The 18,932-nt window shown below is 38.5% G+C and overlaps 1 protein-coding gene and 1 long non-coding RNA gene across 7 annotated transcripts in view; one reads left to right on the top strand and one right to left on the bottom strand.

Moving 5' to 3' along the window:
- The window catches only part of TAFA1 (TAFA chemokine like family member 1), a 928,543-nt gene that overhangs the window by 103,380 nt on the left and 806,231 nt on the right, over positions 1-18,932 (bottom strand). The window lies entirely within an intron of this gene.
- The window catches only part of LOC145520935 (uncharacterized), a 105,777-nt gene that overhangs the window by 22,382 nt on the left and 64,463 nt on the right, over positions 1-18,932 (top strand). For 2 of the 4 annotated variants that reach the window (XR_014064929.1, XR_014064928.1), the window contains 2 exons: positions 2,170-2,238; positions 14,100-14,379. This is a non-coding gene — a long non-coding RNA (uncharacterized LOC145520935). Of the gene's footprint in view, positions 1-2,169; positions 5,256-14,099; positions 14,380-18,932 lie in introns of those variants that run through there. The other 2 variants (XR_014064927.1, XR_014064930.1) reach the window with 2 other exon arrangements.

The raw sequence follows: 18,932 nt of genomic DNA on the forward strand, positions 1-18,932 counted from the left end.
CTTTTCCAACCATAGAAAACTTTACATTTTCCCCTCCCTAATTTTAAAAGTAATAAATATTATTTTCTAGAATTCAAAGCATACAGATAATTAGAAAAAGGAACATAAACCTAATTGTATTAGGCAGAGATAAACTGCTTCATTTGGGTATGTTTTTCCTAGACTTTCCCTCTGAGTATTCATGACATAGTATCCAAAATGATCTTAAAAATGCAAATAATTTCCTATCATTCATCTCTTTAATCCAATAGTTTCCATCACAGAGAATAAATCCTAAACTCCTTACAATGGCTTTCAAAGATCCACATCACTTGGCCCCTCCTCATTCCCCAACCCACATTTTCCACCATCCCTATCTCCACCCATCTCCCCCCATTTTGTTCCAATCTCTCTGCCCCTCTAGCTCTTCTGCACACCTGTAAAGCTCGCTCTCTCTCTTTTTTATTGCTGCTGCTACTGCTAAGTCACTTTATTCGTGTCTGACTCTGTGCGACCCCATGGACAGCAGCCCACCAGGCTCCTCTGTCCATGGAATTCTCTAGGCAAGAATACTGGAGCGGTTTGCCATTCCTTCTCCAGAATTGACACTAACCAAGCCTAATTTCAATTCTTTGTTCTCTAAGTGGCCTTTCTCGATAACTTACCTAAGCTAATTCATACTCTCTTACCCTGCCACTTCCCCTCATATTCTGCTTTGCTTTTCTTCATAGCACATACTACTATACTACCCGAATTTACAGAATATGTTATTGACCTAATACTTGTCTTTTCCTCCCACCTGATGGTAAGCTCCATGAAGGTTTGGACTTTGTATTTCCAAATGGCTAGAACAGTGCTAGCACATAGTAGGGGGTCAATATATATATTTAAATTGTTTGAATAAATGTATTTACCACCACATACATACCAACACATACCGTATCATACCACACGTACTGTCTTGTACCCTTCTTTAAAACCTAAACACTGAATCATAAACATTCCCCCATGCCTATTAATAAGTAAGAGGCATCATTATCTTAATGCCTGCATAATATCCCATAGGAGGGCTGCATAACTGATTTAACCAATCCCCTATTATTGGAAAGTTGTCTTTTTTCTTTTGGTTGGTTGCTATTAGAAAGGATGCTTATATGAACGACCTTGCACATACATCTTTGCAACGTATTTATTTCTCTAGCATGAATTCCAAGGAGTGGATTTTCTGAGTCAAAAGGTAAAAAAAAAAATATATGTTTGGTGCTTGGGCTTCCCTGGTGGCTAAGATGGTAAAGAGTCTGCCTGCAGTGCAGGAGACTTGAGTTCTATCCCTAGGTCGGGAAGATCCCCTAGAGAAGGGAATGGCAACCCACTCCAGTATTCTTAACTGGAAAATCCCATGGACAGAGGAGCCTGGTAGGCTATAGTCCATAGGGTCTTAAACAGTTGGACATGACTGAGTGACTTCACTTTGGCACTTATGATATATATCATCAATGGGTCCTCCAGAAAGTTGATACTAACTGGTATTTCCCACAGAAGGTACCCATTTCTCTGCACAACTGCACCAATACTTGTTTGCATTGTTAATGATTTCAGTGAATTATGGATTTTGTCTGTCTTTTGAGGTGTACAGAAACATGTTGCTTACCTAGTGAGCCCAGCTAACTGCCAGCTTTCATAGTCCAACTTGGCTATCAAAAGAGTGACCTAATACAATAATAAGGTCTCAATTTATTTGTGAATAATTCCTCCTTGAAGAAATCCAACTGAGAGGGCTGTCACAGAATAAAGAGAGAATGGCATAGTGATGGCACTAAGCCCCAAACAAAACCAAAACAACTATGTTGGAGTCCTTAGTGTGCACTGATATCTCCTGGAGGTCCCCAGTGGATAGTATGTGGCTACTGCACATGGATTGCTCAGGCTTAGCCAATCCAGTGTGGAAAATCTTGCTATTTCTGAACAGAACAAGCACTTATGCTGTCCTTCTGAAATTCTGTGTCCCTGTGGATTGTAAATTCAATCTGTTTACATTCATGGCAATAAATGGGGAAAGGGGTTAACATTGATGTGGGTATAAAGAGGAACTCCACAATAGTTCTGCATTTTAAATCAAAGGGGAATCAGATTTTAAAATAATACTTACAAGCAACTTTCAAGACACTTATACATCTATATACCTTTTAGGTGCTGGCTGTTCTTACAACATGAGAAACTGCTCCTTGGAGGAATATACTTATTTCTCAATTTGAAAAGGTAACTTTAAAGGTTATTATTAGATTATATAATATAGTTTATTTTCTAGACTGGCTACAGATTTAACAGAATCAAATAATGTTAGTTAAGTACCGTTTTTTCCTTTTCACAGGTAAGGTAATCACTTTTACAGTTATTGACATATAAAACTATCACTTTGGTTGGTTCTAGTTTGTCAGTGATCCCAAATATTAAATTACTCCCAGAAAATTCTTGGCATCAAGATCCTTTGCAAAACCAGTGCCTGCCATCTGAGCCATAATGGGAAAGTTGCACACTGGTTGTAAGGTCTTTCATTTTAATTGTGCTCCTACTAGAGAAGATTGCTATAAATAAATTTTAAATAGAAAATACATTTCAGATGCCAGCAGTAGAAAAGACTCTGTCAGCCTAATGAAAAGGTATCAATTTTCTCGATTTTATTCAATAAACTGTGAGTCATTTTCTAAATGGATTAGATTAAAGGCAAGTTCAAACTCCCAGTGAAATGTTCTTGGCACTGAGGGAGACTTCAGACAAGGAAGAGAGGACAGGACACCGGGAACCTCTTAGGCCTCTTCAGATCTATGCAAATGACAGCAAGCTGGAGAGAAGTGTCTCAAACGTGACTTTACCTATTGCCTTAGAAGCCAAATCCTGGGGAACTGAATGGGAAATATCGTTTCTCTTATTTTGTTAGGATGTTATGCTTGGTTGGTCCAATTACAACTGAGAGCATGGAAATTTGGGGAGGACTGAAGCTTGGATGAAGAGCCTATGGCAGTCAGTGCTTTATATGCCTGTTTCATAAAATAAGACAAAAAAAACACTCTGATGCTACCATGCCCACACAGTTTCTGGGGAATACTTTGATGCCTTCTGATTTATTATAATTAATTTAACTTCAGAAAACATAACCCAACTTTCATGTGAGGATGAGATGTGTAAACCCTGATCACAGAGTGCTCTTGAATCTAATTTTATTTGTGTGTATGTGTTTGAAATGGCAAAATATTTTGATAACTGGTTATTTTTTATAATTCAGCAAGAACTACATGATATCTTTTTGTCATATGCCTTCATTCACCAATCCCTTGAGAAATGCAAAATAACAACTGGTGCTTTCTTTATGTTTTCTTATACAATGCTCTACAACTAGGATGGTCAATTTGGTGGAATCGTTGGGATGGTTTGGAAAAGTTTAGCTTCATTTATCAGAAAATAGCTACAGACTATCTGCTCTATGCTTATCATCATTCAATATAGGCAGTCTGAGTGACATAAAAGAGATGTCAAAGATTTTTGATGAGTTTTAAGGTAGATGAGCAAATGAAAAATGTTATAAGATCCTTATTTTTAAATACCTAATGCCTAAAATATCAAACAACTTTATTTAAACAACCAGAATGAGCCTTTAGAAATTACCACATATGTGGGAAAATTCACAACATTGACAGTTTTGCAACTTTTCATGTTCATGTTGATGATGGTAAAAGGAAAGCTAGAAAATCAAAGAAAGCCAGCAATATAAATGTGGCAATGTTTTCGATACTTCCAGCTGCAAAAAGTTCAGAATGATAGTTCTACTGCCTCAAGCCACATATCCTTACTCTTCATGCTAAATTGAAAACCTCTAAGTTTACCTAAATTGAAAGCAGGAGGTAATGTGTTTTTAAAATTCAACAGCAATACCTAGAAGGCAGAAAAGTACTTCCCCATCTGAGGGCTACAGATCTCTGAAGGAGGAGGGGACGACTGTGGTTTCCATGGTGGTTTGAAGAGTCTTCTTGAATTTAGTAATTCTGATACATTTTTATTTTTTGTATTTACTATTTCTTTACGTCAGGTGATACTACCTTTTCATTTTGATTGTAGAAATGGCTGCCCAGTCTTCCTCTTCCTCTATGTCCACTCTTTAAATTGTGACTTCACCTCTCCTTGCATCAGGAAGTGAATGAAGTCTATTTTCTTACTCCTTTTGTCTGGGTTTGGTCATGTGCTTTGTTTAGCTAATCAGAAGTTAGCAAACACGATAGGAAGAAGATTGAAAGTACTTTTGCTTGCTTGGGGCTTGCTGCCCTCTGGAATGCTGAGCTGACCATGATGAAAGGTCATGTGAGCTGAGAAGAGCTCTCCGATCTGATGCCCTCCTGGACTAATTAGCCTGCCAACCATCAGACTGTGGCTGAGGCCATCCTAGACCCCAGTTCTACAAAGTTCACTGCTAGCCTGCTCCTTACCCGCCCCCTCACCCGCCACTTCCTGTCTTGAATATTTAAATGACAGCTGCAACTTCAGTGGCTCTCACCAAGGAACGTTCAGGAAAATGGCTGCAAGGCTGGCACTTATGTCATTAAACCAGCGTCAACAATCCAAGCCTCTGGACTTATTGTTATCCAAGAAAAATCAATTCCTATTACTCCAGCTATTACAGTTGGGGATTTTATTACTCACCAGCTAATGCAATCCTAAGTAAAACTGAAGGTATTTAATAAATATCTGGACTACCTGAATGAATGAATGAATCCAGATACTTGTGCCTAGGCTACATCCTGCCATTTCTATCCACCAACTACTAAATATTCACACTGGTCAAAGAGTGACTTTTTTTGTTTTTCAAATTCAGAAATTCAATTGACATATAGACAATCCTGAGAGTGGTTTTCCGTCCTCGTTTTTTGTCTCCAATTTGCATGCACAGTCATACCTTCCTTCACAACTCACCAGATGTGGAAGATACCAAACTAGCATAGCTGTATGTAAATTAGGCATTTTCCCAGAGCAATTCAGTGTCAGTGGTAATGTTGAATTTTCTTAATTACAATCCAGATATGCTCACAATGGAGTAATACTAACTGTTATGGTCTAGAGAAGCTAAATTCAATTTTACTAAACTATTAAGATTCATTTCGATGTACTATGTGGGCAAGAAGGGGAGCACGTACAGAAATTGCTCTCATGGTGAAGTATTTTCTGAGGCTGGCTGGAGCAAAGAAAGAAATTGGGAAAGGACTGAAAATCAGCCATCAGAAGAAAAAGAGAAACAGAGCAACTAAAGCAAGGGCTTCTAGTATTTATTTATTGTTGACTTAAAATCATTTTCCATTTTACCTGTAGCAGGCTGAAATGTATCTCTACCTGAGTCCAAGCCTCCAGGAGAGAGTTTGAAAATTTATTTGAATTGATGTGATTTGGGGAGAAGGCAGGCCTAAGGAATTTTTTTCTAATGCTCTGAGTTTATAAGTTGGCTTGAACCTCGAGTACCAAGCTCAAACACCATTTTCATTTCAATTTCTGCGATGACAACTTTTCTCAAAGAAAAAAACTATCACTGTAACAACAGGGTTTAATGTGAAATTCTGAGTAAAGGTGTACTGCTTTCTGTTATACAATTTTGTTGGGTCAGAAGAGCCCCTTTCTATAAGAAGGAATATACCAAAATTACCTCCTTTCAATTGTCAGTCTTATTTTGCAAACTTTCCTAAATAATGTCTCCCCTCAATGCACAGAGGTAAAGCACATCCAGTACGTAAATCCACAAAACACACTCATCCGAAGATCAATTCATTTCTGAAATGCATCAGCCTAGAGCATGGTTGATACAAAACTACCAGGCAATCATCTGGAATCTTTTAATTGGCCCTTTCTGTGCAGTTTAGACCAAGAAGCTTAACATCTTGAAACATATAGGCACACGTAGACACATCAACTTGCAACATATAGACACATCAACTTATACTATTTGGGAGCTGAGAAGAATAAATGACATTTTAGAGAGGAGGAAATGGAATCAAAGGAAGGTTAGATAACTTGCCCATGTTCACACTGCTAGTAAGGGGAAGAATTGTGAATTAGCTGAAGCAACCTTCTCCAGAGCCGATGAAAGGTTTGGGAAAATGATGTCTGATGTAAATGTGGAAGGATGAATAGTAATTTGCAAAGTAAGCAAAATAGAGATGGATACTTTCAGCGGAGATAAAGCTGTGCACAGCCCAGAATTGTTGTCTAGAAAGCTGTACTTCGGGAACTATTGGTGATTCAGAATTTCTGGAGCAAAAATGTGTGTGTGTGTGTTTGTGAGGAAGCAAAGAAGGTGAGAGGCTGGGTGTGTTCTAGGTACTGAGGAATTTGATCAAGGTCTTCTTAATTAAATCAGCTTTATAAAAACGCTAATGCTATGGCAAATCAAAGATTCCAAGAGAATGATGGAAAGGATCGTTTTTGATCTGGAGCAAGCTCTCTTTGATCTTGAGTGGTACTGTTTCTCTGTCAGATGAATTTCTTCTCCAGGGCCATGGTTCCACATTTGGAAAGTGTATTTTAGTAGATGGAACTGGGGATGAATTAATTCGTTTGGCAGAAGCAAGCGGTCTGTCCTCACCAAGTACTTCCTTCAGTTCAGATCTCCATCAGGGGTAGCCTGTAGGATATCTGCTCAGCATCTCTATCACTCCTCCAGTTGGAGGTCATGTGACCACAGGCCTCCACGTCTTTCCCTGGATCCAGGCTGCAAGCCCAACTAGGGATCCTTGATTTATAGACAAGAATTCAGGACAAAAGAAACAGCAGGAGGCCATGACCCAAATAGAGAGCTCTCTACCTGAGTTTTAAGCCACAGGTTACCACTTTTAGGAAATGTTTCTTTTACTGAAGTGAATATATATGAAAAGGGAACTTTATTTCCTTGCTCTATGTGGTAGACTAGTAGCATGATTCTCACATCAAAAATATAAACATAACCTTCACCCAAACAAGGTTACTATATCTAGTTAGATACTGCTGCCCTCCTCAACTGATGTCTTTGGTCTGTTTTAAAAAAAGAAAATTGACAATAAGCAGATTTTAGAGAGGTATTAAAGACACAATAGTACCTGACTGAATTCTTCAAGACATCAGACTGACAGAAAGAAACTGGAAAAAAAAGGATTAATTACTCTGTATTCATTATTATTTAGTGTCCTGTCTATTATTACCTAAAACGATCTCATTCACCACCAGGGGTATGACCCCTGCACACTGACCACAATGAAATAATCTCTCTCAGTCTGTTCATCTTTTTTATTGCTTCTTCAAGAAGCAGGAAGGAGAAAGAGCTAATGCTATCCTTAGATGTCTTACACTATCTTGATTGCTTTCAATCCAAGACCACTTTTATTTAGATGGCATTCAAGAACCAGACACATTAATGAGAGAGATGAATAAATGAAACTGTAAGCTATGGAAGAGCTGCAACATTACTAGCATAAGTTTTTCAGCTGGCATTCACATTAAAAAATGTAGCAACCAAGGCTAACATTTCTTGAAGGACAGCTCCCTTTCAGCCCTGTCTCCATAATGAAAAGTGCCAGGCTGAGAAGTCATCGGTCTGCTACTTTAAGATGCATTTATCTAATGGCTGAATTTGGAAGACAGCTTCCAGCATCTCAATGTCCAGGAAAAAAATATTAATCAATCAAGTTTTACTAGTGACAACCAATAAAAGAGAAAAGCTAAATTCAGCCCTAAAATTTCATTATTACGATGGGTTGAGTGACCTCCAATATTCCTTAAAAGACCGATGGCCTCGGATGCTCAGGATTCTGAGAGAAATGAATTTTGAAGATGAAATAGGAAATAGTATGTCACTGCAAAGATGCATAGAGTCTCTCTCTCCAGTGAACAGAAACCAACCTGCATCTGCGTTTATTGATCAAACCAAACAATGTGAATTGGATTTTGGAAAGTAATGGCTGATGTAGCCTGTAAACAATGCTTGGTTTCTACAGATTTGAGACTCCCTAGGCTACTATATCCTATGCCACTCTCAAAGGGAGGGCTAATTTCACAAGAAGCTCACATCTATGGCTGAAGAGGTTTCATTGGCAAAGAAAGTGAGGGGGATAACATTTGCTGAGCAAATCTTAAGTACTTTATAGAGTATTTCAGCTAATGCTTGCAGCAATTCTGGAAAAGCTATTATTATCCACATTTTACAGGAAGGTAAGGTTCAGATTTTAAGTAAACAGCTCAACTTGTGGATGGCACAAGTTAGGGTATAAACTCAGACTGAGTCCTAACTTCTTATGTATTTTTAAAATTCCAGAATGCCTGTTGGAAGCATAGGTTTGGTGATGCCAGCATCAATTTGTAACATAGCTGTTGTTTTTACACACCTAGTATCTGTTTCTTTGTCTACTGGCAACAAGATACTAATTTTCCTCTGTGGAACTACTCTCCTCACAATGTTAGTCTGATGTTTTAGGTAAATCTGATCCCTATGGAAATAGAGATGGCACACGACCAGGTTTGTCCAATCAAATCACTCTATCTCTCTGCAGGTTAAAGACTGTTGCAAAAAATTAAAAAAATAGATACTCCTCTCTTTGAGAATTGGGGTTTCCCTGGTGGCTTAGCTGATAATCGGCTGCAATGTGGGAGACCTGGGTTCGATCCCTGAGTAGGGAAGATCCCCTGGAGAAGAGAACAGCTACCCACCCCAGTATTCTGGCCTGGAGAATTCCATGGACTATATAGCCCACAAGAGTCAGATACGACTGACTCTTTTAACTCTATATTGCAAAGAGTCAGCTACGACTGAGTGCTTTCACTTTAACTCTTTGAGAATGAAAGTATTGTTGCCTTTCTGCTGAACCTAGGATGGCCCTAGTAACTTGCTTGGCCAAACAAATGCAGCAGAAATGGCATTCTGGGATTTCTTATGGTGGGTCCTGAAAAGCCTTGTAGCTTCTATCCATGCTTCTGGAACCCTCACTCTGGGAGTCCTGAGTCATTTTGTTAGAAGTTCAGCTATCCTGAAGCTACCATTCTGGAAAAGGGCATAGACACCATGTTGATAATCCCAGCTGAACCCATCCTTCCATCCACCCACTTTAAGCCAAGGTAAATGAGCCATTTTGGACCAGATCTGTCCAGTCTAGTCACCAGCTAAATACCATGCAATAACCTCTATCAATGTCATAATTGAAGAATCAACCTGCTGACACATTCAAATTACTGAACAATAAAATCATAGGATGTAATAAAAAAAATTATTGTTGTAAGCCAATAAGTTTTGGGGTTATGATGCAACATTAAAGACTAGAACAATCTCTTTGGCCACAATGATTGGTTTGGGGATGGGTTGCGACCTGAGTCAATCAATGACATTCATTCCAGGAGTTTTGTTAATTCTATTGGGAAAAAGAACTCTCCTTTCATTGTTTGGTGGTGATTTGGTACGAGACAAAACTGGGACTAATGGTAGCATTTTTATTACTACTGGTGCACAGCTTGTTTGAGACTAAGGCCAACAGAGAAGAAATGGTAGAAGGATGGAGAGAGAGAGGGAGTGATGTCTGAAGATAATCATAGCCTTGGCCTTTTATTTCATAGCAAAATAAACTTTTTGTTTAAATCAAATGAATTCTGTTTCTTCCAACTGAAGAAGTTTCTACCAAGGAAAGCTATGTTAATGGGATAAAGGTGAAATGGAAAGAAAGAATGCAAACAAGGGAAAGAAGGACCACATATGTGCATATTTAAAATTAACATCAAGTCACAGTTTCAGAAGTGGAGGAATACAAAGAAAAAGGCAACTTAAGGACACATCTAAAAATAATTTTTCCAGGCCCATATAGGAGGGCTTTTAGTTCAGAGGCCATTCTGATCTTTCCAATTGTACTTCTAAACAGAAAAGTACAGATGCATAGTGTGATCAAAAGGAAATGCGGAAAAAATAAACAAGCACAGCAGGATGGTTAAAACCATTAGCTTATGTCTTAGTGGGTAAGTTACTTTGATGACCTGAGGTCTATTTTCCTGATCTGTAAAATGGGAATAATAATAGTCCTGCTTCCTTCACAGAATTTTTAATTAAACTCTGTTTAATTAAACAGAGTTAGTGCTTTTGGAGGCAACTGGAAATAGGCAAGTGAAGTTGTTTAGAGCTCACAGTTTGCTACTGCTAAGTCACTTCAGTCATGTCCGACTCTGTGCGACCCCATAGATGGCAGCCCACCAGGCTCCCCCGTCCCTGGGATTCTCCAGGCAAGAACACTGGAGTGGGTTGCCATTTCCTTCTCCAATGCATGAAAGTGAAAAGTGAAAGTGAAGTCGCTCAGTTGTCTCCGACTCCTAGCAACCCCATGGACTGCAGCCTACCAGGCTCCTCCATCCATGGGGTTTTCCAGGCAAGAGTACTGGAGTGGGGTGCCATTGCCTTCTCTGCTCACAGTTTAGGGGGGGACTTATTTGGCTGTACTGGTCTTTATGAAATAGATGTGTGTCAGCAGGAAAGACAGGTCTGACTCCTGAAAATGAATGTGAAAGTTGCTCAGTAGTGTCCGACTCTTTGTGACCCCATGGACTATACAGCCCATGGAGTTCTCTAGGCCAGAATACTGGAATGGGTACCCTTTCCCTTCTTCAGGGGATCTTCCCAACCCAGGATCAAACCCAGGTCTCCTGCATTACAAGCAGATTTTTTACCAGCTGAGCCACAAGCTGACTCCTGAAGTTAATGCTAAAAATGTCCCATGCCAGTACTGTCAAATACAGTATCCACTGGCCACATGTGACTATTTACATGTACATTAATTACAATTAAATGCAATTAAAATTTAACCTCTCAATTTCACTAGGCACATTTCAAGGGCTTAAGAGCTATATATGACAAAGGAGGCAAGAATATACAATGGAGAAAAGACAAGTCTCTTCAATAAGTGGCACTGGGCAGTGCAGAATAGAATATTTCCATCACTATAGAACCTTCTGGAGAAGGCAATAGCAACCCACTCCAGTACTCTTGCCTGGAAAATCCCATGGATGGAGGAGCCTGGAAGGCTGCAGTCCATGGGGTCGCTAAGAGTTGGACATGACTGAGCGACTTCACTTTCACTTTTCACTTTCATGCATTGGAGAGGGAAATGGCAACCCACTCCAGTGTTCCTTCCTGGTGAATCCCAGGGATGGTGGAGCCTGGTGGGCTGCTGTCTATGGGGTTGCACAGAGTCGGACACAACTGAAGTGACTTAGTAGCAGCAGCAGCACAGAAAGTTCTATTGGATAGCACTGGCCTACTATACCTGACATTCAATCTGCCCAGCGTCTATTAGCCATCACATGGCATAAATCCATCTACTCTGTCATCAGCAGCACCTTACCACTTCTGAGCTCTGAGCTCTACATCCTTTTCATGCCTTATGCTCACCACTCTGGAGGCACTTGTGAAGTCATGTAGAGTGGGCTGAAGTCCTAAGAAGACCTGAATTCTAGTCCAATATCTAATATCAATGTAGGTGACAACTTCAGCTGATCATGTTATGTCATTAAATCTCAGATTCCCATCTGTAAAGTGGGTATACCACTCACTTCACACAGTTGTTGAAATTGCATGAGGGAACCTATGTGTTTTGGAAAATGTACAAAAGTCAAGATTAACAAAGTTCTTAAAAAGTTAATTTTTTTCTTCCTCAAGAGGAAATTTTCAAGGTCGAATTTTATAACATATTAATAACAACACAGTCAAGATCATTTGCTCAAGATCATTTGCTCTGATATCAGATAAAATAATTATTTATTTTAAATTTGCTTTAAATCCCATTTTAGCCACTTATAAATTGTATAATCTTGCACAAGTTTTTAAGCACTTTTAATCCCATGTTTCTCATAAAATTGAAGGCAAGAACCTACTTAATACTTAACTACTTAATACTGATGCTGTGCTGATTAAGTGAGATAACATGAATTAAGAATTGTAACTGACACACAGAATGGATTAAAAAGTAGCAACTGATCCTTCCGGTCCTAATGCCTCCCAGGCCATTGCAAGGCTTTCAGTCATTACATAGGTACAATGACTGTAGGAGTGTATCTGGACTTCTGATGGTGGGTAAGGAAAATTATTGAGAGCTAATGATACTACTAATTTTTTAAAAGTATATTTTCTTAAGGTAGTTGCTCATTGTGCTTAATGCTGATAAAATAGTCTTTACTTTTAAAGGTTAATGTTTTTTAAAAAATTAATTTTATTTATTGAAATATAGTTGATTAACAATGCTGTCTTAATTCCTGCTCTACAGCAAAGTGATTCAGTTATATATATATATATGTGTGTGTGTGTGTGTATATATATATATATATGTGTGTGTGTGTGTGTATATATATGTGTGTGTGTATATATATATATATATATATATATATATATAGTTTTCCATTATGGCCTATCAGAGGATATTGAATATGGTTTCCTATGCTATAGAGTAGGATCTTGCTGTTTATCCATTCTCTATATGATAATTTGCACCTGCTAATCTGAAAGTCCCAGTCCATCCCTCCCCTGCCTCCCTCCCCCTTGGCAACCACAAGCCTATTTATTCTCTATATCTGTGAGTCTGTTTCATAGATACATTTATTTATGTCATAGTTTAGATTCTACATATAAGTGATACCATATGGTATTTGTCTTTCTCTGCCTGGCTTGCTTTATTTAGTATGATAATCTCTAGGTCCATCCATGTTGCTGCAAATGGCATTATTTCAATGAATGATGTTTTTTAACGAGTTTTTTTTAATTTCTTTGGAAGTCCCTCATTTCTATACTGTGGGAAATAAATCTATGTCTGCTACCTGATGAAAGAAATAGAGTGAACTTTGTAAACAAATCAATAGGTCACAAGCTCTGTGGCAGCACGTGAAATGGTTGAAACTTTAACTGTGGAGTCAGAGAGACCTAGATTTACATAAGCTGCTTTAAGTTATATGATTTCTGAAAACCTTGGTATTCTCTTTCATCTAATAGGGATAATCATAGTGTTCCTACCTCAGAGAGTTGTCTGAGTGATTAAAAGTTAAACAGTTGATACAGAAGGAGTTTAGAAAAAGTCCTGGCATATATAAGTGCAATCATGCATCGCGCTTAGACACTCAGTCATGTCTGACTTTTTGCAATCCCATGGACTGTAGCCCACCAGTCCCCTCTGTCCATGGGATTCTCCTGGCAACAATACTGGAGTAGGTTGCCATTTCCTCCTACAGAGGCTCTTTCCAACCCAGGGATAGAACCCGAGTCTCAAGTTTCCTACACTGGCAGGCAGATTGTTTACCACTAGTGCCACCTGGGAAGTCCCATATAAGTGCCATATATGTTGTTAATGATGATGTTGATGGTCACTATCATTGCTTATATTACCCAGAACCATTCCCGATACATATTTGGTTTTAATTTGAATAGTTAAGTATATTGAGAGTTATAGTAAAGATAGATAAATTATTTTAGTAAATTAAGTTTATCTATGGTAACTAATACTACCATGAAAAAGTAAAAAAAAAATATCAATCTGGGGAATATTAATCCATATTTAAATAATAATATTCTTGCAAAATTTGAAATAATGATTTTTTATCATATAATTCTTAATATCTATTTTCTTAGAGTAATTAAGAGAGTCCTTAGAATCACTTTCTAGGATAAAAACTCATGATATTTGTCCAGATCCCACACCCTTGCCTCTGTTCCATTACTTTAATTTTATTGTTTTGATATAAGGAAAATGGGTTCCTTTTCTAGCATATTTTTAATAAGTTCTAGAAGAAATAAGCAATTTCAACTTGACTGCTGGTAGAAATATATGATTAGAAACCTCACAAAACTATGGAGATAATTATGTTAATAACATTTATGACAACTGCATTTGCTAATAGTATTATTTTCACATTTGCTTCCATACTATTACTTCACGTTTAAATTTATTATAGCAAGAGGCTGAGCCTTATTTCCATATTTATTGCTACCCAGATATTTATACTATATGTTTATTTAAAAAACAGCAATGGGTGCAATCTTGAATGTGGAAAGCAAATGAAATATGATTGCAAAAAATCTAATGAGTTTTTTCCCCTTTCAGGGGCAAGGAAATGGCATAGTGGAGAGATGCATTTGCAATTGAGTCTTCTTAATATACGCTCTGGAAAATCAATACGATAGATACCTGACCTTTCTCTTGTTCTTTGGAATAAGCAAGAACACACTAAAATCAAAAGGTGTAAAATCCTAAGGATTGCAATGAGCTGATTTACATCAGGGAGCAAATTTTTATTTACCTGATAGCCAAAGAAGAATAATACCTTGCCGATTTTTCCCCTTTACTCTTTCATGGAGCTCAATAAATCTGTCACTTTCCTGCATTTTTATTTTTGTTTTATTCATATTTTCTCTTTACTATGTAAAATGATACAGTGGAAAGAACATTGACTTGGGTATCAAAATTCCCCAGTGTAAGTCTACATTCTGTTGGTAATTAACTATGTCACCTTGTTTGACTTACTCAACTTTTTGAGTTTTCATTTCTTTATCCTAAGAAGTGAGTGAACTCTGAACTTTAGATGCAGCATAAAATCTGGTAGTATCACATGGCAGTATTACACAGATGCCCTGAGACACAAAAGTGGGACATGTCATGGTGCATGTGATCAACTGTGGGTGATTCTCTGGGTTAAGAAGGAAGCTAGCTTTCCAGGAGACTAGAGGATTAAACTGTTTTCTCTTCAAAATCCTTGACTTTTTGAGCAGAGGAAAGCTATCAAAAAGGACTATGTATGTGTGTGTGTGTGTGTGTGTGTAAGCAATCACTTTATCACCTGAAAGCCTCCTCCACCAGGCATAGTGTGAAGCACTGGGGATACAGGGCTGTCCAAAGCACTGTCTGCTTTCTTCCTTTGAGTTCCTCCAAGTCTAGAGGGAGATAGTCAGGTTGAGGGGGCAATCGCAGTTTAGTGTAATAAGTTCTACAGCAGAGTAAGCACAGGTGAAGGGCACCAGATTCAGCCTTGGAGGGTGCTCAAGGAAGATGTCTGTTAGGAGATAGTGATACAAAGGGGGAAAGGATGGAGGACTGGAGGCAGAGGGATCATCTTTACACATGTCTGAACATGAGAGGAAGCATGGAGCAAGGAGGTGGGAACAGATCATTAAGCATCTTATAAGACATGACAATGGCATTAGATTTTATCCTGATTTGATGGGGAATCAAAGTTACATACAATGTGGGTTTTCCACTGAAGTCCAGAAAGGACATAAACTAGTTATAATAACCCTCTGAAGCCAGGCACCTTACAGCCCAGTTGGCACTTCAGTTGAGCCTGGTAAGACACTGAGCAGAAGATGTAGCTACGAACTCCAGACATAAAGAAACTATGGGTTAATAAATATGTGTTAAGTTGCTAGATTTGTAATTTGTTATGCAGAAGTAGAAAAAAATATAAGATCATGGAGATGAATTTAAAATATGGCTCTTGAACTTGAAAAATGTGATTATAAGATTATATTATAAGCTTGTTAGTGTGATTATAAGGTGACAGGTTACTTATATCAAAATGTCAGGAAAGGTGAGAGAACTTGTTAAAAGACAAAAAGCAGAAGTCAGAAGAATATAGCTTGTATCATGTATAGCCATGTCCCTGACAGAGGTTCTTAACTTTTTATGTTTGCTAAACACTAGGAATTTGGGTGCAACACCTGAAAGGATTAGATTGACTCTGTCTCTGCAGTTGTCTCATTTTGCACTTGGGCATCCTCCCAAGCCTTGTCACAGTTTAGTGTTAGTCGCTCAGTCATGTCCAGCTCTTTGCAACCCCATGGGCTGTAGCATGCCAGGCTCCTCTGTCCATGGAATTCTCCAGGCAAGAATACTGGAGTGGGTTGCCGTTTCCTTCTCCGTGCCATTTGCGGCCTTGACTCTGCTCTCTCATATCCAGAGGAGGTGGCTCTCCCATGTTTCAGGAAGCATACTCAGACCATAAGTACCTGCTTATCCGGATGTCACACCTCTTACCTTCTCATACATGCAGCAAAATGCACTCTGTTCTTAGCGTTCCACACAATCCATACATTACACAATCTGATGGCCTTTTCTCGTAACTTTTAGTTTTGAGTAAATAGTCTCAGTTTTAACAGGAGCAATTTTTATTTCCCCATCATATTTTGATCCTTTAAGGGATTGTGGTATACCTGTGCACCATAGCACAAAGTTGAAAGCACTATCTCTCAGCCTTGCTAATAATACCTTTGGATAGACTTTTACTGGCCACTGATATTTTGGTTGATAGAGTTGTGGGGAAAATGTACAGCTCATGAGCCAAAATGTTGAGGTTAGATGGCAAATTTTTAGTAAAGGGATAAGAAAAGGATTGTTAACTGGCATTCAGACATGGTAGAGGATTCACTCTTCCTTTTAAAGAGACTGAGTCAGATGTGAGGACACTGATATATGGTGACACAACAGGGACAGTGGCAGGCCTCTGTGACTGTGCTTGTGTGGACCAGATGAAACTAATCAAGTCAGCTGAAAGTCTCAATGGCAGACACTGCAGGACAGTGTGTCTGTCATGCCTGGATCCTGGTTACAATCCTAGTTAAGGTGTTCAGGAACACAACCTGAGTCCAGGGAGGTCCTCCCCAGGACAGAAGCAGACAAACAGAAAACTTCCTGCTCTGTGGACAGTTTGTGTTTAGAGCAACTCAGCTTAGGGTGGCCACAAAGGAGCCCTGCTAGTTTTCAGAACAAAGGCCTAGCAGGCAGTTTCTTTTTCGGTCAACCTAGCGAACTGGGCGAGGGAAGCTGGGCTGTTCATAAGATCTTTATGTTTGTAAAGATCATAAGAAAGATCTTTACAGAAAAATGCCTATAGCAGACAAAGAGGACAGAGAAACTCCATGGCTGGACTTAACTGTTTGCTTTTTATTTGGTTGTATGTAAATGAGACTAAAATGTGGTTATTCATCTTTTCCTTGTCCCTTCACCACAAATTTATGCTTTAAAGATGGAACCATTCAAAAAGAAAGCAGTCAGAAAGTATGCACTAAGATTCAGTTTGCTGCACACTGGATTAATTTTTTCTGTGATTATCAAGTTATCCAGATTATATGATGATGGTATAATGATGATGACCATAGCCATCGTGGTGGTGAATAGCATCATCAACTATTTACTTCATCATTCTTTCTGCATTGAGCACTTCGTTCAAATCCAAAAACAAATCCATCAGTGCTGTTTCACTGGCTTCCTTTCCAAAATATGTGTTATCAGAAAATGATGCCTTTTTCTGGGGAAATGCACCCATAATAGCTTTTTGCCTGAAAGGCCTCCCTAGCAGGAATGATTCTTGTAATGATTTTTTTAAATTATTAAGGTACAACTCACATCACTAAAACACATCACTTTAGCCATTTTCAAGTATTCAATTCAGTGGATTTTAGTGCATTCAAAATGCACAACTCTCACCACTATCTAGCTCAAGAATATTTTCATGATCCCCAAAGGAAACTATAGCATGTATAGTATCTTACCTCTTTTTATGGCTGAATAATATTTTTTCCCCTATGTCTGTATCACATTTTGTTTATCTATTCATCCGTTGAGGGACATTTGGGTTATGTCCCAAGTGAAGTCGCTCAGTCGTGTCCAACTCTTTGCGACCCCATGGACTGTAGCCTCCGTCCATGGGATTTTCCAGGCAAGACTACTGGAGTGGGTTGCCCTTTCCTTCTCCAGGGGATCTTCCCAACCCAGGGATTGAACCCTGGTCTCCTGCATTGTAGGCATACACTTTACCATCTGAGCCACCAGGGAAGTCCTTCTGGCTATTGTGAATAATGGTACTCAGAGCACTTATGTAAGGAAGTTGATTTGAATATGTATCTTCAATTCTTTGGGGCCTTAGAATAATTTTCAGTGTTGGTTTTGAGTCTTTGAATGTGGTCAAGACAAGTTTTGGCAGCTATCCTTTTTTGCATGTTAGTATTTCCAAGAGCATCAAGAAGGAGCTGTTTGACTCGGTAGATTGAAGGTAGCAGATGAGAATGTGTGTAGAGGAGTTAGGGAGGAAGAAACATACAGAAAAAAAAGCTTGGGGCTGCGACTCCCTGAAGAAATAGAATTTCTCATAATCTGCTATATTGGTAGTGTTTGGGATTGTATCTACTTGCCTATGCCTACTAGTCTGTCTATATTCATCTGTGTTCCCAGGAATACATTCTGTTTCTATTCAATTACTCAATGTTTAGTAATCCACCAACTGTGTGAAATAATTAAGACTAATAATCACAAATCGGGATATTTGACGTAAGTTTCCGTTAACAACTATTTTGTGTTTGATGACAGTCTTTGTTTCTGTGTGTTCTAAAGCATGGAAGACCTATGTTTATTTTTCCTAGCAGACAGTAATAAGTGTAATCATGATATTATCTGTAAAATGGAGTTAATAATTGGTTTAGTTGTGAGGTTTAAGTAACTTAATGCTTCTAAATTAAAAGGTGTTGCCCTTAATAAGTCAATCATTATTATCATTATTACTATTCATTCAATACACAGTATAAAAGCAGTATTTTTAAAAGCAAATTAAACCATATTGTCCATCTGCTTAAAACCCTTCGATGTTTTTCCAGTTTATGGACTCAGGAAAGAAGTCGCATGTCCTAAGGCCTCACCTGAATGATTTTGCTTCTAACTTTCCAAATGTTTTTGGACTATTTTTCTTCTTGCTTATTCTCTCCAACCACGCTGGCTTTATTTCCTAGAACAGATCAAGATTTTCCTGCCTTGGGAACTTGGCGCCTGCTTTTTCTTCTGCAGGGAATATTTATAGTCAACGTTTCTCTCGGCTAACCACCCACTGCTCTTCTTCTTGTGGAACTTAGCCTCAACACCACTTTGTCGTAGAGGCCTTTTGCTAAAGGACAT

The sequence above is a fragment of the Giraffa tippelskirchi genome, chromosome 9, assembly GCF_054371585.1.
Source record: "Giraffa tippelskirchi isolate mGirTip1 chromosome 9, T2T-mGirTip1v1.2.pri, whole genome shotgun sequence".
Classification (NCBI taxonomy): domain Eukaryota; kingdom Metazoa; phylum Chordata; class Mammalia; order Artiodactyla; family Giraffidae; genus Giraffa; species Giraffa tippelskirchi.